Raw genomic sequence first — 16280 nt, forward strand, 5'->3', positions numbered from 1 at the left:
TACTCTAGACTTTTAAATTCCATAGATTTCTTTAAAAGTTTCACTAATTTCATATACAATACACTCCCCTAAAAAATGTTGGAGAAACAACCATGCATAATAAGCACAAACATCTTCAAAATATGAACTTGGTGAGTTTGCGGTGGAAAGCACAAGGAAAATGTGTTCAATTGTGCTTCGAAAATTAGAAGATCTTTCATTACATCCAAATGTCTTATGTCTCAGCAACTAGCCATTCAATGCTATCTTATAGCCTGGAATGATTCAACTAATTCGGGAACCTGATAACGCAAGCAGTTTGATTTGCAAATACCCTTTGTTTTTTGTTAGTTTTTCTCCTACAGCCATCGTTCTTCCTCCTCGGTCCAGTTTTTTGTTGTGCAGAGAAAAGAAGCAACAAATGAATAGTTTCGGAAGATTCAAGACTGGAATCGTTCCAACTCATACAAGTGGGTTTACTCATTGGAATCCCCTCCTAAATATACAGGGTAATACAGCTACCTTCAGTGTATGAGAATGTGATTTCTCTCTTTGCTCGACTTCCTGATAACACCTTTACTCATTTGTATAGGGAAGCGAATGAAGCAGCTCATTGTCTTGCTCGCTGGTCACTAGCAAATAAATCTTGTAATAGTTTCTCCCTGATTGCTCCTCCTATTGTGGAAGAGGTGATTTCTAAACATTGCAACCATTATCGATACCATTCAACGAATTTTTTTGTTTCTTTAAAAAAAAAAAAAACAACGAACAATAGTTTGGCGATCGAATTGAATAGTGGTTACAATGTTTAACTAGGCTTGACGAAGGCACTCTTAAAGATGTCAAATCGAAAAGGTTTTCATGTTAGAATGGTTTTAGCTAATTGGAGTAGGTAGTTAGGTACCAACCATATCAGAAAATAGGGAAGCTTAACTATCTATGATCAATATTTTATGTTGGAATTTTTGGCATACTAGGCATAAGGTTTTTTTCAGCAATTTAGTCCTCATCCTGCTGAAGTTCTAATGGTTGCTTTGACTTCTTTTTCTCACAATGTTCAAGCTGATCCTTCTCTTACAAAAGTTATGAGACATTTGGTCTCTGTCAAAAGCCGAAAGGATCAAGACAATGTTAAGAGCAAAACCCAGATCCTTCTTTAAATCCAAAAGCTCTGGTGCTCTACAGTATTGTGGGAACATGGCGGTGAACTTGCTTACGTAGCCAAATCCACAATGAAAACCTTAAGAGCTGTGGCAAAGTTAAAAGGTAATCAAGAAAACTAAAATCATTTTACCACCCTGAACTTTGCACCTAAAATCATTTCAGTCCTCAAACTTCTAATTTGATCGCTTGTGCCTGTTTCAGCTGTATAGATGGTGGTATAGTCCAGCGGAATCACAAGGTGTCTTGTTCTGTCACTATCGCTATCGGTCTCGTTTATCTGTAAAACAAACAAATGTCAGAGGGAAGACCGGGTGTGTCGGCCTTTGACGCTCCGATGCGTAAGTCAGTATCGTTATGAGATAAAGATAATAGAAAGCGATAGTAAACAGTTACCTCTTTAGGACGTTGGAGATGACTCTTTTGTAGAGGATTTGGGGAGATGCGGTTTCTTTGCACCAGATGTGGGACGGTTGAGTTTCCGATACCCCCCTTGGTGGTATCGGGAACCCTGCTTGAGAGTACTTTGCTGATCCTTGGTGGCTAGATGAGCCTTGTGCTTTCGATACTTGTGCCTGGGAGGTATATATACCAACAAATCCCCCAATTCCCCGGTCAAGAGTCCTCTTAGGTGGGGAGTTTGTTCTTGGTAGAAGTATCGGAAGTGCAAGGCGAGTCTCCTTACCACGTGGCTTCCGTACAACCATTATCCCCAGTCCCTCAAGTCCCCAACTAGGAGGAGTGTTGACTGGGGTGGAGTAATTTTCTTTTCAAAGTCCCCCAGGTACCCTCTTTTCTTTTGTATCGATATCGGGTGCTTGGGTTAGGGTTTCATGTATCTTTTGGCGTATTCTCAATACCCTGGCGACACGTGTCTTGTTATCATTCGTACTTCGTGTGCAGGAAGTCTGGCGTACTGGAGTCCGTAACATGTAATAATGGGGTAGTAGGGAGGGAGCCGAGGCGACGGCGCACGACCACTGTTACACTCAGACATGTCTGACACGTGACGAGATCTCATGATGTAGTCCTTGCACATCCAACGGTCCTCGTGCTCTCGCGGACCTTATATATAGGTGGAGGAGAGAGACGGGGGCGGCTACTGTTCCTCATATTTTGATCAAATTTTGGGAGAAGAAGCTGGATAAAGTTGGGGCTTTTGACATCCAGAAAGGTTGATTCTTAAACCGTTGTCAGAGTTCTTGGGGCTGGAAGGGTTTGCGGTCGCTGTTTTCCTCATCAGCTTTTGTCAAACAGATACGATTTCGTAATGCTTTCTGGGTTTCGTTTTGGTTGTCTGTTATTGAGAGAACATGGGTTGCAGCGGGTTTTTGTCGTCTTTTGTTGGTTTGAAGTGGAGAAGGTTGAGTCTTTGGCGTCGTTGTGGTGGGTTTTAAGAGTTGGGTTGGGGGTTGTGGGGTGTTTCTGCATTGTGGCTTTGAGGTGGTGTGTGCGGATTTTGAAAATTTTGTCGTGGGGCGGGTTGGGGAAGGCGATAGGTAGAGTTGACTAACTTTGACTGACCTTAGGTGTGCCGTTCGTAGTATGGCTCGCGAGCAATGTGCCCGTGGCTGTGGGGGCGGTGAAGATTCTTCTCGTGGTGGTCCAAGCCACGTTGGGCCTCCCGAGGTGGAAGCGGGTCACGAGAGTGCGGGTTCTGAGGAGTACAAGCTGTTGGAGGTTCCTCAGTCTCTGGGTGGGCGATTGCTGCTAGCGCCTGACAATATGCCAGTTGACCAACTGGGGTGTAATATAACCCAAGTGCAAATTGATGATATGAGGGCGACTTGGGACATTCCGAATAATATCTTGCTGTGACCTTTGAGAGATGGGGAGTTCTTTAGCCATCCCGAGTTGGGATGGGCGTGTTTTTATAAATATCAGCTGAAGTATGGCCTGTCTTTTTTGATACCGGATGAGATGTAAGACTTGTTGTCTTACCTCAACATTGCTGTGGGTCAATTGTCGCTTAATGCACTGAGGCAGCTTCTATGGGTTTTATTGCTTTGGAGGATTAGCAAGCAATAATGTCCCAGTATAGATGAGTTCAATTCCTTATTTAAGATGCAATATTCAACGAAGACTGGCGATAGGGGATGCGTGAATTTTCGTGGGCGGGTTATCAATGATGACCTACCGTTCAATATTTATACTCGATGGAAAAGTAAGCCTTGTCTCGTTGGTGGTCTCTGGCAGAACCCCGATATGGCTCATTGGGTGCCTACCCGATTCCAGCCCATTGGTGAGTCACATGATGATGTCTTTGGTGTGACTATTATGGATGTGTGCTAATAGTGTTTGTTTTTTATATTAGTGAGGCAAGAATCTAACCTTAGCCAGTTGGAGAGTAAACGCATCATGAGGGTGTTGGGCAAGTTCCCTTTGGGGAAGAGAGGGTTTTACCGCCTATGTAGGCTTGTGATATACAAGAGATGGCGATTGGGAAGGCGTCCTGGTAAGGTTTTGCCCTTGTAACTGGTGTCATATCGGTATCGCATTTCTGACATGTTTTGTTCTTTTTGTAGCCAACTTGCCGAACGAGGCTGCTAGAAAGAGTGACGCCCCTTACGTTGACGCGGCTACTGATGCCATTATTGAGGAACTGGTTCGCGATTCCGAGGCGGTTAGGCGGGCGAACCTTGACTTGCAGACAAGGAAGCTTTACGATACCGGTCATCGCGTAGTCCTGTAGTTGCCGTGAGACATGTACGATAGGTTCCCTGACAGGGTGTTGTAGTTCCTTAATAACCTGGCAGTGGATGCTGAAGGGGCACTAACGGGTGTTGATGTTGGCGAGGTCCAAGATAGGCCGGCAAGACAGAGTCGTTCAGTTCAGGCGGGTGAAGCGAGGTAGCGTCCTCAGGCGCAAATAGAACAGAAGAGGAGGTCACCCCAGATTGGAGGAGAGGGGAGGCAGTCCCCCCGAGTTCAGGTGGTTGAGGGAGGATCATCTACCCAAGCTCCAAGTAGGGAGGCTAGCCAGTCCCCCCGTGTGCAAGTGGAGGAAGGGGTTCGCGAGATCGGACAGGGCTCCCATGATGTTGGGGCAGGGCAGCAGGTTCCACCCCCCATTGAAATGGAGATTTCCATAGAGGAATTATTTGAGGAAGTTGAGAGGCGGCAAAGTGATGCCGGCGCGAGGGTTCGCTTGGTGGAAGATGTTGTCTTGGAATAGTTGGAGGGTGTTCTTGGTGCCGATATCGGGGGTCCCAAATCATAGGAGGTGATCACCGTTGACAGTGGCGAGGCTGAGGTGACTAGTTAGGCCGTTGGTAGAGAGGTGGTTACAGACGCTGGAGATCCGTAGCGAGATGCCAGCGCGCGTGGTGATGGTGAGAATATTCCTGTGGCAGTTTGTGCGTAGCCAGGCTAGGGGTATGGAGAGTACCTGTGCGCATACTGATGGCGCTGCTAGCCAGAGGAAGAGGACTGCCTCTCAGCTTCGTCTCGGGAGTCCCCCGATGGGGGTGAATGGATCCTCGTGGAGGAAAAAGGTCTTGGGTTGATGGGACAGCCTGGTCGAGGTCCACGAGTGAGGGGTCTCAACACTTTCGTGATGAAGTGGTTGGAGGCCTTGCCCGTACTCTTGGTGAAATTGGCATTACTGATGGCGCTATCCTGCACATGGTGGCGGATCTGCGCAACTATCATTGTGATCGGGGCCGAGTTAATATTGAAGATCCTCAAGCTGGGTATCGCGATGCTCAGGAGAGGTTGTTGAGGATAAATGTACTTTTATGTTGCCAGTGGTTGTATCATTGTTCTGTGTTTCTTATGTGGTTGTTGTGTGTAGGCTGTGAATGTGAATTATCAGGCGTCGTCGGAGCTGCTAGAGCATTTTGATCGGGAGATTGCCCAGCTCAGGGGCGATTTGGAGGGGGAAAGACGGAGGACCCAAGAGCTCAAGGACTTGCTGGATCACGATAGGGTTGGCCGAGAGGAGACGAGACGGGCGATCAATGGAGGCATTGCCAGGAGAATGGAGCTGGAACAGTTACTAGCTGTGGAGGAAACAAATCGCCGAGAGGCCGAGGAGGCTCTTGGTCCTTCGAGGGATGCCAACTTGGACCTTATCAGGAGGTTACAGCAGGTTGAGTTGGGAGTCCAGGCCCTGGAGGAGGTTAGAGAGCAATTCTGCTATGTGGATATGCGTTTTCAAGAGTTGGAAAGGCAAGTCCGAGAGCGAGATGCAGAGTTGGAGCTCTATGATGCAATGCTGCAAAGCTTAGCCCCTTATCTTGATCGCGTTACTGAGCTGGAGGGGCAGCTAGGGATTTTGTAGGGAAAAGTTGATCGCTTGAGGGTTGTCGAGCATTAGGTGGGAGAAAAGGATGCGGAGCTCGAGCGCTTGATGAAGGAGGTGGCCGAGGAGCGGTCTCGGGCCAGCTCTTTTGCTGATGACAGCCTCCGTCTTCGTACGCAAGGGGAGACCCATGCAGACAAACTCAAGAAGGCCAAGAGGGATGGTGCATTTCGTGCCGTCGATGAGTACTTGTTATTGCCCCACTTCTAGGCGAGGCTGGATCAGGCGTTCTCAGAAGGTGCCTTTCACTAGATTCGCGAGGGACGTGCTGGGGGTTGGCTTGATCATGATAAGATGGTTTGCGATATGCAAGCGAAAAAGGCTAATAGGGAACAAAGTAGTGCCGGTGGCAGTGTTGTGATCCAGGAACCACCGGCGAGAGAGCCGGGGAGTTGGAGATGTCGATGACTGTGTTGGCGAGGGTGGCGAGGCTCTGGTTGTGGAGACGTTGCAAGGGGGTGATGACATTGAAGGGTTTGAGACATGGGCGGGGCAAGCACGCAGTGACGAGGGCGATAATGTTGAAGGGCTTGATGTCGAGGGCAAGCGAGCGCGTAGTGCCGAGGGCGAGACTTAGTTTTCTTTTGTAGCTATTTTGGTTTGGGTCAGCGGTAGGTTTGCTGACGTGTAAGTACTTTGGATTTTGTTGGGATATTGGTCGTTTGGCCTATTTTCTGATTTTTACTTCCCTTGGAAATATGGAAAGTCATTTGTTGGGAGTGGTTATATCGATGGGCGATAGTCCCCCATGCGTTGAATGTATTAACTGTCTTGTCTATTTTCAATGTCGTCATTGTTGCAGGTCATTAAAGTGGTGCGACCTTTGGGTGTTCTGAGGCGGTTTTGGTAACAGCTCATTCGCTATAAATAGGTGAGGTGAGTTTGGGGTGGAGCAAACCCACAACATGGCTTTTTTCTTGTTTTTCGTTTTGCTTTTGCTTGTGAAATCACTCATTCCAACCATTAGTTTTCGCATTCAAATTTCTGGGCTTTATAGCTTAATCTCATGCCTGTGTTATAGGCTTTATAGCCTGATCTGAGGCAGGCTCAGCCCCTCCATCACTTGAGGGGTTGAACAATCGGTGCTCTGGGGAGCTGAACCTTCTTTCAAGTGAGAAACCCAAGGGCACCGATAGCTGGTGGTGCGGCGTGGGTACAATGATGGAGATTGGGCGGCGATAGGGCAGAGAGTGAGTCTGTCCTCCAGTCTTTACCACCAGAATTGGACCAGCCTGTCAGACAAGCACCTTCAGCGCCGACGGTAGTGATCTTCTTTCGAGGCTCCTCAAATTCCAAAGGATCAAGCATGTCGGAGGAATGATATTACTTTATCTAGAACATACTTGTGTATCGTATTTTGTAATGAATGGACTTTGATGTATTGCTATTGGCCGCAAAGCCTTTGTAGTAAATGAAATCTTTGATTTTGGGTATACCATTTGTTATCGGTAGCGCGAGGCGTTGGCGATTATTGGTTGTTCGCTATTGACATTGGCTTGTATTTGACTTGGCGATAGCTTATGCCTTGTGAACCTTGCGTTTTATTGGCTTATTGGCGATTGTATGTTTAGATTGGCGATAGCATATTTTGGGTAATGTCGAGATCTTTGGTGTGGCGATTATGATCGTAGGTTTCTGATATACGCATTTGAGATGTCGTCGATGATGACGCGTTTTGAAGTATCATTAGTGATTGCTATGCGTTGGCGAGGACAGATTTGGAGATTTATGTTGGCGATAACGTATCGGACGTGATAAGTTGGTATTGCGCTCTTGATAGGACGTTTTTTGATATCAGTCATTTACCTTTACATTATTTTCCTTTACGCTTAATCATTGATCATTGGCATCGATCATTAATTCGTGTTGTTAAGATTTAGTAATCATTGACTCGCATTTAATCAGTGGTGTTGGCGGTATGTCGTTGAGATTTATTAACTAATCGCGATGGGCGACACAAGGGTTTGCGAGGGATAGCATTGGCTATATCAGCAAAACCGGCCATGAGCAATGTTTCTTTTGCATTGTTGGTGACGCTTGAGCAGTGAGTTGGGATTGCTATATAGCGTGCCCATGCCCTTAGAGTATGTCATTTTTATATTTGAGCCACCTTGTGGCTTTATTGTGGTAGGCGATGCTGGGTTTGCGAGCAATTATTATGGCGATAGCCAGTCAGCGATCGTAGGATGTAGGTACAGATGAAATTTGCAATATGTGGTGGTAATAAAAGGGTTTCATTGAATGCTTCTCTAAAGACAGGTACACGGTACATTAGATAATTTAAAACCTTGGTGGTAATATGGTTGATACTAGTATGAGACCTGGGTGGCAAGAGGGCGATCTTGGAGCTTGGGTACGTTCAGCTTTACTTGGGGTAGTAGCAGAGGTGTTGAGCATTCCCTGGGTGTGGCAGTATGTTGCCATCACCTCTTCTTAGGTAGAAAGTGGTCGGCCCAACTACTTCAACGATCTCGTAGGGTCCTTCCCAGCGGGCCTTTAATCCTGTCGGGGTTGGCATTGTTTCCTTCATTACCTAATCCCTTATAGCGAGTAGGCGAGGCATGACCCTGACATTATAGTATCGGGCGATGTGTTGCTTGTTATTTATGTTGTGCAGGTGTGCTCACTCTCGGCGCTCTTCCAGGAGATCGAGATTGAGGTTGAGGCCCTCGGAGTTGGTTGCCTCGTCAAAGCATGCCACCCTATCGCTTTAGACTTCCTGTTCCACAGGGATGACTGCTTTTGTGCCAAACGACATGCAAAAGGGGGACTTGCCGTTAGCTTTGGTTGAAGTTGTCTAGATGGCCCAGAGGACTTCTGGCAACTTTTCTGCCCAAAGGCCCTTGGTGTCCTCGAGTCGTTTCTTTAGATTCTGCTTGATGATCTTGTTGATTGCTTCTACTTGTCCATTTGTCGGATCTTGGTGTCGTACTAGCCGACGAACTCCCTGAGTATGTTATTGTTGAATTGAGCACCGTTATCGGTGATGATTGTTTCAGGGATTTCGAACCGGTAGAAGATGTTCTTTCAGAGGAAATTTATGACTTTGGCGACCGTGATGGTTGCGAGGGCCTCTGCTTTCACCCACTTGGTGTTGTAATCCACAACGACAATGGCAAATTTTAGCTGTCCTGGCGCTATGGGAAACTTGCCAATGAAGTCCAGTCCCCACTGGAAATATGCCCAAGGGGCGATAATGATGGTGGAGAGTGGCACAGATGGTGCGATTTGAGAGTTGGCGAACTGGTGGCACTTGAGGCAGGCGCTGGCGATATGCTTTGCATCGTGTTCGATTGTGGGCCAGTAATACTATGTACGAAGTGCTTTGAATGCCAAGTTTCTGGCTCCTGCATGGTTGCCACAGACTCCGCTGTGTAGTGATAATAGTACTCGCTGTCATTCCTCAAGAGAGATGCATTTTAAAAGGGGGAATGATTTGCCTTTCTTGTAAAATTTTCCTTCGCGGATTGTGTATAGTGTTGCTCTTCTGCGAAGACTTGTAGCGATAGCCTTATCTGTTGGCTCGATGCCTTTTGAGACATAGTCAATGAACGAGTTCATCCATGAAGGTGGCCTTTGGCTTTCTGTGGTGAAGGGTCTATCAATACTTTGTTTGTCCAGGACTTCTACCTTGATGCCTTCAATGTCTGTGCCGGGTGGCGATGTTGCTAGCCTGGCGATTGCGTCTGCCTTGGTGTTCTGTGGTAGTGGGATCAGGGCGATCGTGTGGGAGGTGAGACATTGCTTGAGTAGGGCTATTGTGAGGGATTGATAATAGGATAAATGAGGTTCCTTGGCCTGAAAATCGCCATCGACCTGGTTGACAACGAGTTGTGAGTCGCTGTAGATTTTCAAGTCTTTTGACCCTGAGTTCTTTTGCTAATTGAATGTCATCTATCAGTGCTTCATACTCGGCTGTGTTGTTGGAAGCTTTAAACTTGAACTTCAGTGCGTACTCGTATGTGTGCCCTTCTGTGTCAGTGAGAATCACGCCTGCTCCGCTGAGTTTGCTATTAAAGGAGCCATCGACATGGAGCGTCCACATCGGGGTGGGGTTGGGTTCCGGATTTGTCTCGCTTTGAGGCTCGCTTTCTTCCAAGGGTATGAAGTCTGCTATAAAATCTGCAGCGACTTGCCCCTTGATGGGGGTGCGTGGCACGTAGTGGCTATCAAACTCGCCTAACTTAATGGACCACTTTACCAGCCTTCCTGAGGATTCTGGCTTCTGGAGAACTTGCTTTAAGGGCTGGTTGGTCAGTACAAGGATGGTATGTGCCTGGAAGTATTACCTTAATCGCCTGGCAGTGGTGAGGAGTGCGAGGACAAATTTTTTGATATCGGAGTACCTGGACTCTGCGTCGTTGAAACCTTTGCCTGTGTGATATACTGGTAGCTCGTCGATGCTCTCTCTCCTGACGAGGGCAGCGCTGACTCCTGTGACCGATACTGCGAGATATATGTACAAGATCTCCCCTAAGATGGGTTTAGAGAGGGTGGGTATAGACGCTAGGTAGTCTCGGATTCCCTTTAATGCTTTGTCATGCTCTGGTCCCCAATTGATATTTTCAGTGCGGTGGGTCTTGAGGAGCTTGAAAAATGGTGCCCATTTGTCGGTTAGGCGAGATATGAACCTAGCGAGAGCTACAACCTTACCTGTGAGGGATTACTTCGTTTCTTGTTTTTGGTGGTGCCATATCGAGAATGGCTTGGACTTTCTCTGGGTTTGCTTCGATACCTCTCTTGCTAACCACAAAACCCAAGAACTTACCTTTGAGGACACCAAATACGCATTTGTCAGGGTTGAGTCTCATACCATACTAAAGTAGGACATATTGACGATGCCTAGATTCTTGATGTGGTCCTCGATGGTGACACTCTTTACTAGCATGTCATCGACGTATACCTCCATTATTTTCCTGATATGATCTGCAAACATGGTATTGACTAACCTTTGATATGCTGCTCCAGCATTTTTTAGTCCAAATGACATTACCTTGTAACAGACGTACCTTTGTCGATGGTAAAAGATGTGTGCTCTTGATTGGAGGGTTCCATGGCGATTTGGTTGTATCCCAAGAAGACATCCATGAAACTTAGAAGCTTGTGCCCGGCAGTGGAATCGACAAGTTGGTCAATTCGTGGTAGAGGAAAATTGTCCTTGAGGCAGGCCTTATTCAGGTTGGTGTAATCAAAGCATATGGGCCATTTGCCATTAGATTTCTTTACCATTACGACATTGGAAAGCCTGACGAAGCCGATGTCCTGGAGCTTCTTAACTTCTGCTTCGATGGTTTTATACTTTTCTTCTGTGAAAGCCCTTCGCTTCTGTCTGACAGATGGTGAGTTTGTGAGTGAGTAGGTTTGGCGATATGCCTGGCATGTCAGCATACGACCATGCGAATACTTCCTGTCTGGATTTGAGGAATGCGATCAACTCTGCTTAAAAGTACGGATTTGTTTTGGAACCTATTTTGACCTTCCTTTCTGGTAGTGTGTCGGATATAGAGACCGATATCAGGTCTTCCAAGGCGTCTGGCCTTGGGTGTTTGAGCTTCCTTTTGTCTTCTTTCTTTTTGCTACGGGTATCGCTATCTTCCTGGGTCTCGGGATCCTCTCTTGGATCGTTAGGCTTGTCAGATGGGGAGGGAAGGTCTGTGGCGAGGAGTATCTCATGTCTGTCGTGCCCTCTTGCGACGGTCAGGGAGTTGGTATCTTCATAATCAGCATGTGTCCTGCCACAAATCATTGAAGTCTCCAAATGGTGTCTCGCCCTCGAATGACGTTGTAGGATGAGGGACAGTCGACGACGATGAAGTGTGTTGTCATTGTAGTGATAGTGCTACCTCCGCCGAGTGTGATGCGTAAGTTGTCTGACCCCAGGGGTTGTGTGATTTCTCCTACAAAGCTTATTAAAGGCTCGTGATCCTGGGTGAGTTTCTTCTTGTCTCGCCTTAGACCTTCGTAGCAACTGCTGAACATTACGCTGACCGCGGCGCCGCTGTCGACCAAGACCCTGTGCCATCGATAGTGGTCGATAACCATAGTGATCAAGAGGGGGTCGTTATGGTGTTTCCTTATGGCGTCCTCCTAGCGGTTAAAAGTGATCGAGTCCCAGTCCACTTGGGGAGTGTTGCATCCGTAACTGAGTCCTAATATTTCTTGCCCACGAGGGCATTGGCATTTGGGTAGGTGAAGGGTCTCGGCACAGGGTGCACCGCCATTTATGGTAAATATCTGTCCATAAACTTCGATGGCGTTGGCTCCTGTGGCGGGGGTGCAATACTGCTGGAGTTTACCGTTTTGGATAAGGCGCTTGATGGCATTCTTTAGTGCCCAACAGATAATGGTAGGATGGCCTGCTCCCTCATGGTAGGTGTAGTACTTACCGTTGTCTCGGGTCTTCTCTTGTCCAGGTCTGCGCTTTGGTGGGCGCGGGATGATATCCCTGTTGTTGTTCCAGATGTCTTCATAGGAGGTAGTGAAGGTGGTGTAGATCTCGTATCTGGGTGCATCATACTTTGGGGTCTCCTTGTATCAGTTGTTGCTGTATGGCGCATCGCGATATCGGCTGTTTGATGAATTGTGCTTGGGCTTCTTGGGGCTTTTGTTGTACTGCTTGTCTCTCTTATCGCTGCTGTAAGTGGTTTTTTCTCGTGGTGTTCTTTCATTATGATGGGTGGGCTTGTCCCTGTTGCCCTCTCTGTTCCTATTATAGGTACTCCGGCTAGGGTTAGTGAGTTGAGGTATAGTGATAGGGTTGGTACTAGTGTTCATATTACGACCAAATGTATCGTACTCGGCTTGGGCATAAGCAGTAGCGGCATCGAGTAAGTCATCATATGTGGTAGAAGGGTTAGTATTGATTTGGAGCAGGAAGTATCTTGGCTGAAGGGCTTGCTTGAATGCTGATGCTGCCAAGGTTGGGTCGAGAGAGCAACACTGGGTAGCCTGTTTCTGCCACCTTCAAACAAAGTCTCTTAGGCACTCATTGGGCCTATTTGTGTCTGAACAGGTCAGGTGTTGTGCAGTAGCCACTGCCGCATAAGATGAATCGCCGGAGGAACTTGTTCCCGAGTTTCTGGAAGCTATCGATGGAGTTGGTGGGTAGGTTGAGGAACCAACTCAAGGCTTTGTCTGTTAGTGTTTCCTCGAATAAGTGGCAAGCCACAACATCAATGTATCGTGTTCCATGCAGCAAGGATTGGAATACCTCGAGGTGATGATACGGGTCTCGAGTGCCATTGTATTTCTCACTTTTGGCCTGTATCCGAGGTCTGAATGGTCCTATTTTTCCATAAAATCCCGCCGTTATCGGTTGCCATCCGGATCTATTCTCTGCGCTTTCAATCCGTGCTTGTAAGGCAATGACAGTTTCTCTCATCTGGATTAATAACCTTGTTTTGGGGTCAGGTAGGGGGACGGTGGTGACGTTTGTAGCCGTGTTGACCCCTGATGTGCCTGCCATGTCCGGTGCGGGTTAGGGCAGTGGTGCTGCGTTGAGGTGGTTGGGGAATAGAGGTGTGTTGCGGTAGATTATTTGTGGGCTCGTGCTTGTGGTCCCTGGTGTTAGGCCTGCGAAGGTTCCAGAAGTGTCAGTTGTCGAGGTTAGGCTGAAAGTGCCAACGAGGCCAGTACTCGGGTCTGTGGTTAGGAAGGCCCCAGGTCTGTTGATACCACGGATGGTAGGCATTGGTGTTTCTTGTTGACGGGCCCTGTCGAGTGCTTCATTATTCGCAATTCTTCGGTGAAGTGCATTACGAAGAATGTGGTTTTGGTTGGCCATGTTTTTCCCCTGTATGTTGGCTTCTGCGGCCCCTAGGCACTCGGCCTCTGCTTGCTCACGCAATTCCAAGAGGTCGTGTTTGGTGATTTCTAGTGCGGTTATGGGGTCCGTCGTTACAACCGCGGAGGCCTCGCTGCTGGGGCTAAAGAAATCGAGTGTACGTTGGACCTCACGAGTAGCGTCCTCATGCGGGTGGTCATCGGGGGTGTTGGTAGCCATTGGTAGAGTGTATTGTCTTGCTAGCAAGGGTCTAAGGGGACTCCTTGACCGGACCCGCCCTGAATTTCACCCCGAAATCAGAGGTGGCCCTATGGGGCCCACCTTAGAAATAACTCTACCAAAAATTCAGCAGAGTCACCCCTAAAATGGACTACCCAAAACCTGTGGAAACACATTCACACTTCTAAACAACCCTCCAAAAGCTCCTGGAGCCACGTTGCTCCCAAAATTGAACAACTCCACAATTCAGAGTGTCATAATCATCCAAGTATCTCAAGTTACAACCAAGTCATAGGTTACAATATTAATACAAAAGTCCCATGGTTATCAGAGCAGTCTAAAGCCACAAAAACAACGGTAAACAAAGTAGGTTAGCAAGTAACCTACGAAGGATAGATGGCAGCGGTGGTGCTAAGCCTCAACTCCTAAAGCCGAACAGCTACACTGCAGACTGGGCAATTGAAACCGAAGGGCCCAGGGGGAAAGTATATAAAAACGTTAGTGTGAGTGGACAAAAATAAGTAATTGTAAAGAAAAAGGGTTTTATGCTTTCCCACATTTATTCCTTTAAAAAATTCGATGCATGCAACAATTAAGGAACACAAACCGACTGATGTTCAGCTCAAGAAAACCGACTAGCCTCGCTAGTCACAATAACCAAGTAAAAAGATTGAAACTCCGATACTCAAGAAAATAAGACCAGCCCCGCTGGTTAAGGGAAATCGGACTAGCCCCACTAGTCAAAATAATATAATAAGTAGGGGAAGATGATAGCCATACGAGTGAGCCTCCCAGGCTCGGGTGATAGCCTCCCAGACTAAAGTACTCCCATACTCCCATATATACCCTTACGCCACTATGTGTGGCGATTAGGATACTGGGCTTCAGTATTACTGTCAGGAGAATGGAGCTGGAACAGTTACTAGCTGTGGAGGAAACAAATCGCCGAGAGGCCGAGGAGGCTCTTGGTCCTTCGAGGGATGCCAACTTGGACCTTATCAGGAGGTTACAGCAGGTTGAGTTGGGAGTCCAGGCCTTGGTGGAGGTTAGAGAGCAATTCTGCTATGTGGATATGCGTTTTCAAGAGTTGGAAAGGCAAGTCCGAGAGCGAGATGCAGAGTTGGAGCTCTATGATGCAATGCTGCAAAGCTTAGCCCCTTATCTTGATCGCGTTACTGAGCTGGAGGGGCAGCTAGGGATTTTGTAGGGAAAAGTTGATCGCTTGAGGGTTGTCGAGCATTAGGTGGGAGAAAAGGATGCGGAGCTCGAGCGCTTGATGAAGGAGGTGGCCGAGGAGCGGTCTCGGGCCAGCTCTTTTGCTGATGACAGCCTCCGTCTTCGTACGCAAGGGGAGACCCATGCAGACAAACTCAAGAAGGCCAAGAGGGATGGTGCATTTCGTGCCGTCGATGAGTACTTGTTATTGCCCCACTTCTAGGCGAGGCTGGATCAGGCGTTCTCAGAAGGTGCCTTTCACTAGATTCGCGAGGGACGTGCTGGGGGTTGGCTTGATCATGATAAGATGGTTTGCGATATGCAAGCGAAAAAGGCTAATAGGGAACAAAGTAGTGCCGGTGGCAGTGTTGTGATCCAGGAACCACCGGCGAGAGAGCCGGGGAGTTGGAGATGTCGATGACTGTGTTGGCGAGGGTGGCGAGGCTCTGGTTGTGGAGACGTTGCAAGGGGGTGATGACATTGAAGGGTTTGAGACATGGGCGGGGCAAGCACGCAGTGACGAGGGCGATAATGTTGAAGGGCTTGATGTCGAGGGCAAGCGAGCGCGTAGTGCCGAGGGCGAGACTTAGTTTTCTTTTGTAGCTATTTTGGTTTGGGTCAGCGGTAGGTTTGCTGACGTGTAAGTACTTTGGATTTTGTTGGGATATTGGTCGTTTGGCCTATTTTCTGATTTTTACTTCCCTTGGAAATATGGAAAGTCATTTGTTGGGAGTGGTTATATCGATGGGCGATAGTCCCCCATGCGTTGAATGTATTAACTGTCTTGTCTATTTTCAATGTCGTCATTGTTGCAGGTCATTAAAGTGGTGCGACCTTTGGGTGTTCTGAGGCGGTTTTGGTAACAGCTCATTCGCTATAAATAGGTGAGGTGAGTTTGGGGTGGAGCAAACCCACAACATGGCTTTTTTCTTGTTTTTCGTTTTGCTTTTGCTTGTGAAATCACTCATTCCAACCATTAGTTTTCGCATTCAAATTTCTGGGCTTTATAGCTTAATCTCATGCCTGTGTTATAGGCTTTATAGCCTGATCTGAGGCAGGCTCAGCCCCTCCATCACTTGAGGGGTTGAACAATCGGTGCTCTGGGGAGCTGAACCTTCTTTCAAGTGAGAAACCCAAGGGCACCGATAGCTGGTGGTGCGGCGTGGGTACAATGATGGAGATTGGGCGGCGATAGGGCAGAGAGTGAGTCTGTCCTCCAGTCTTTACCACCAGAATTGGACCAGCCTGTCAGACAAGCACCTTCAGCGCCGACGGTAGTGATCTTCTTTCGAGGCTCCTCAAATTCCAAAGGATCAAGCATGTCGGAGGAATGATATTACTTTATCTAGAACATACTTGTGTATCGTATTTTGTAATGAATGGACTTTGATGTATTGCTATTGGCCGCAAAGCCTTTGTAGTAAATGAAATCTTTGATTTTGGGTATACCATTTGTTATCGGTAGCGCGAGGCGTTGGCGATTATTGGTTGTTCGCTATTGACATTGGCTTGTATTTGACTTGGCGATAGCTTATGCCTTGTGAACCTTGCGTTTTATTGGCTTATTGGCGATTGTATGTTTAGATTGGCGATAGCATATTTTGGGTAATGTCGAGATCT

This window comes from Rosa rugosa, chromosome 3, assembly GCF_958449725.1.
Source record: "Rosa rugosa chromosome 3, drRosRugo1.1, whole genome shotgun sequence".
Taxonomy (NCBI): domain Eukaryota; kingdom Viridiplantae; phylum Streptophyta; class Magnoliopsida; order Rosales; family Rosaceae; genus Rosa; species Rosa rugosa.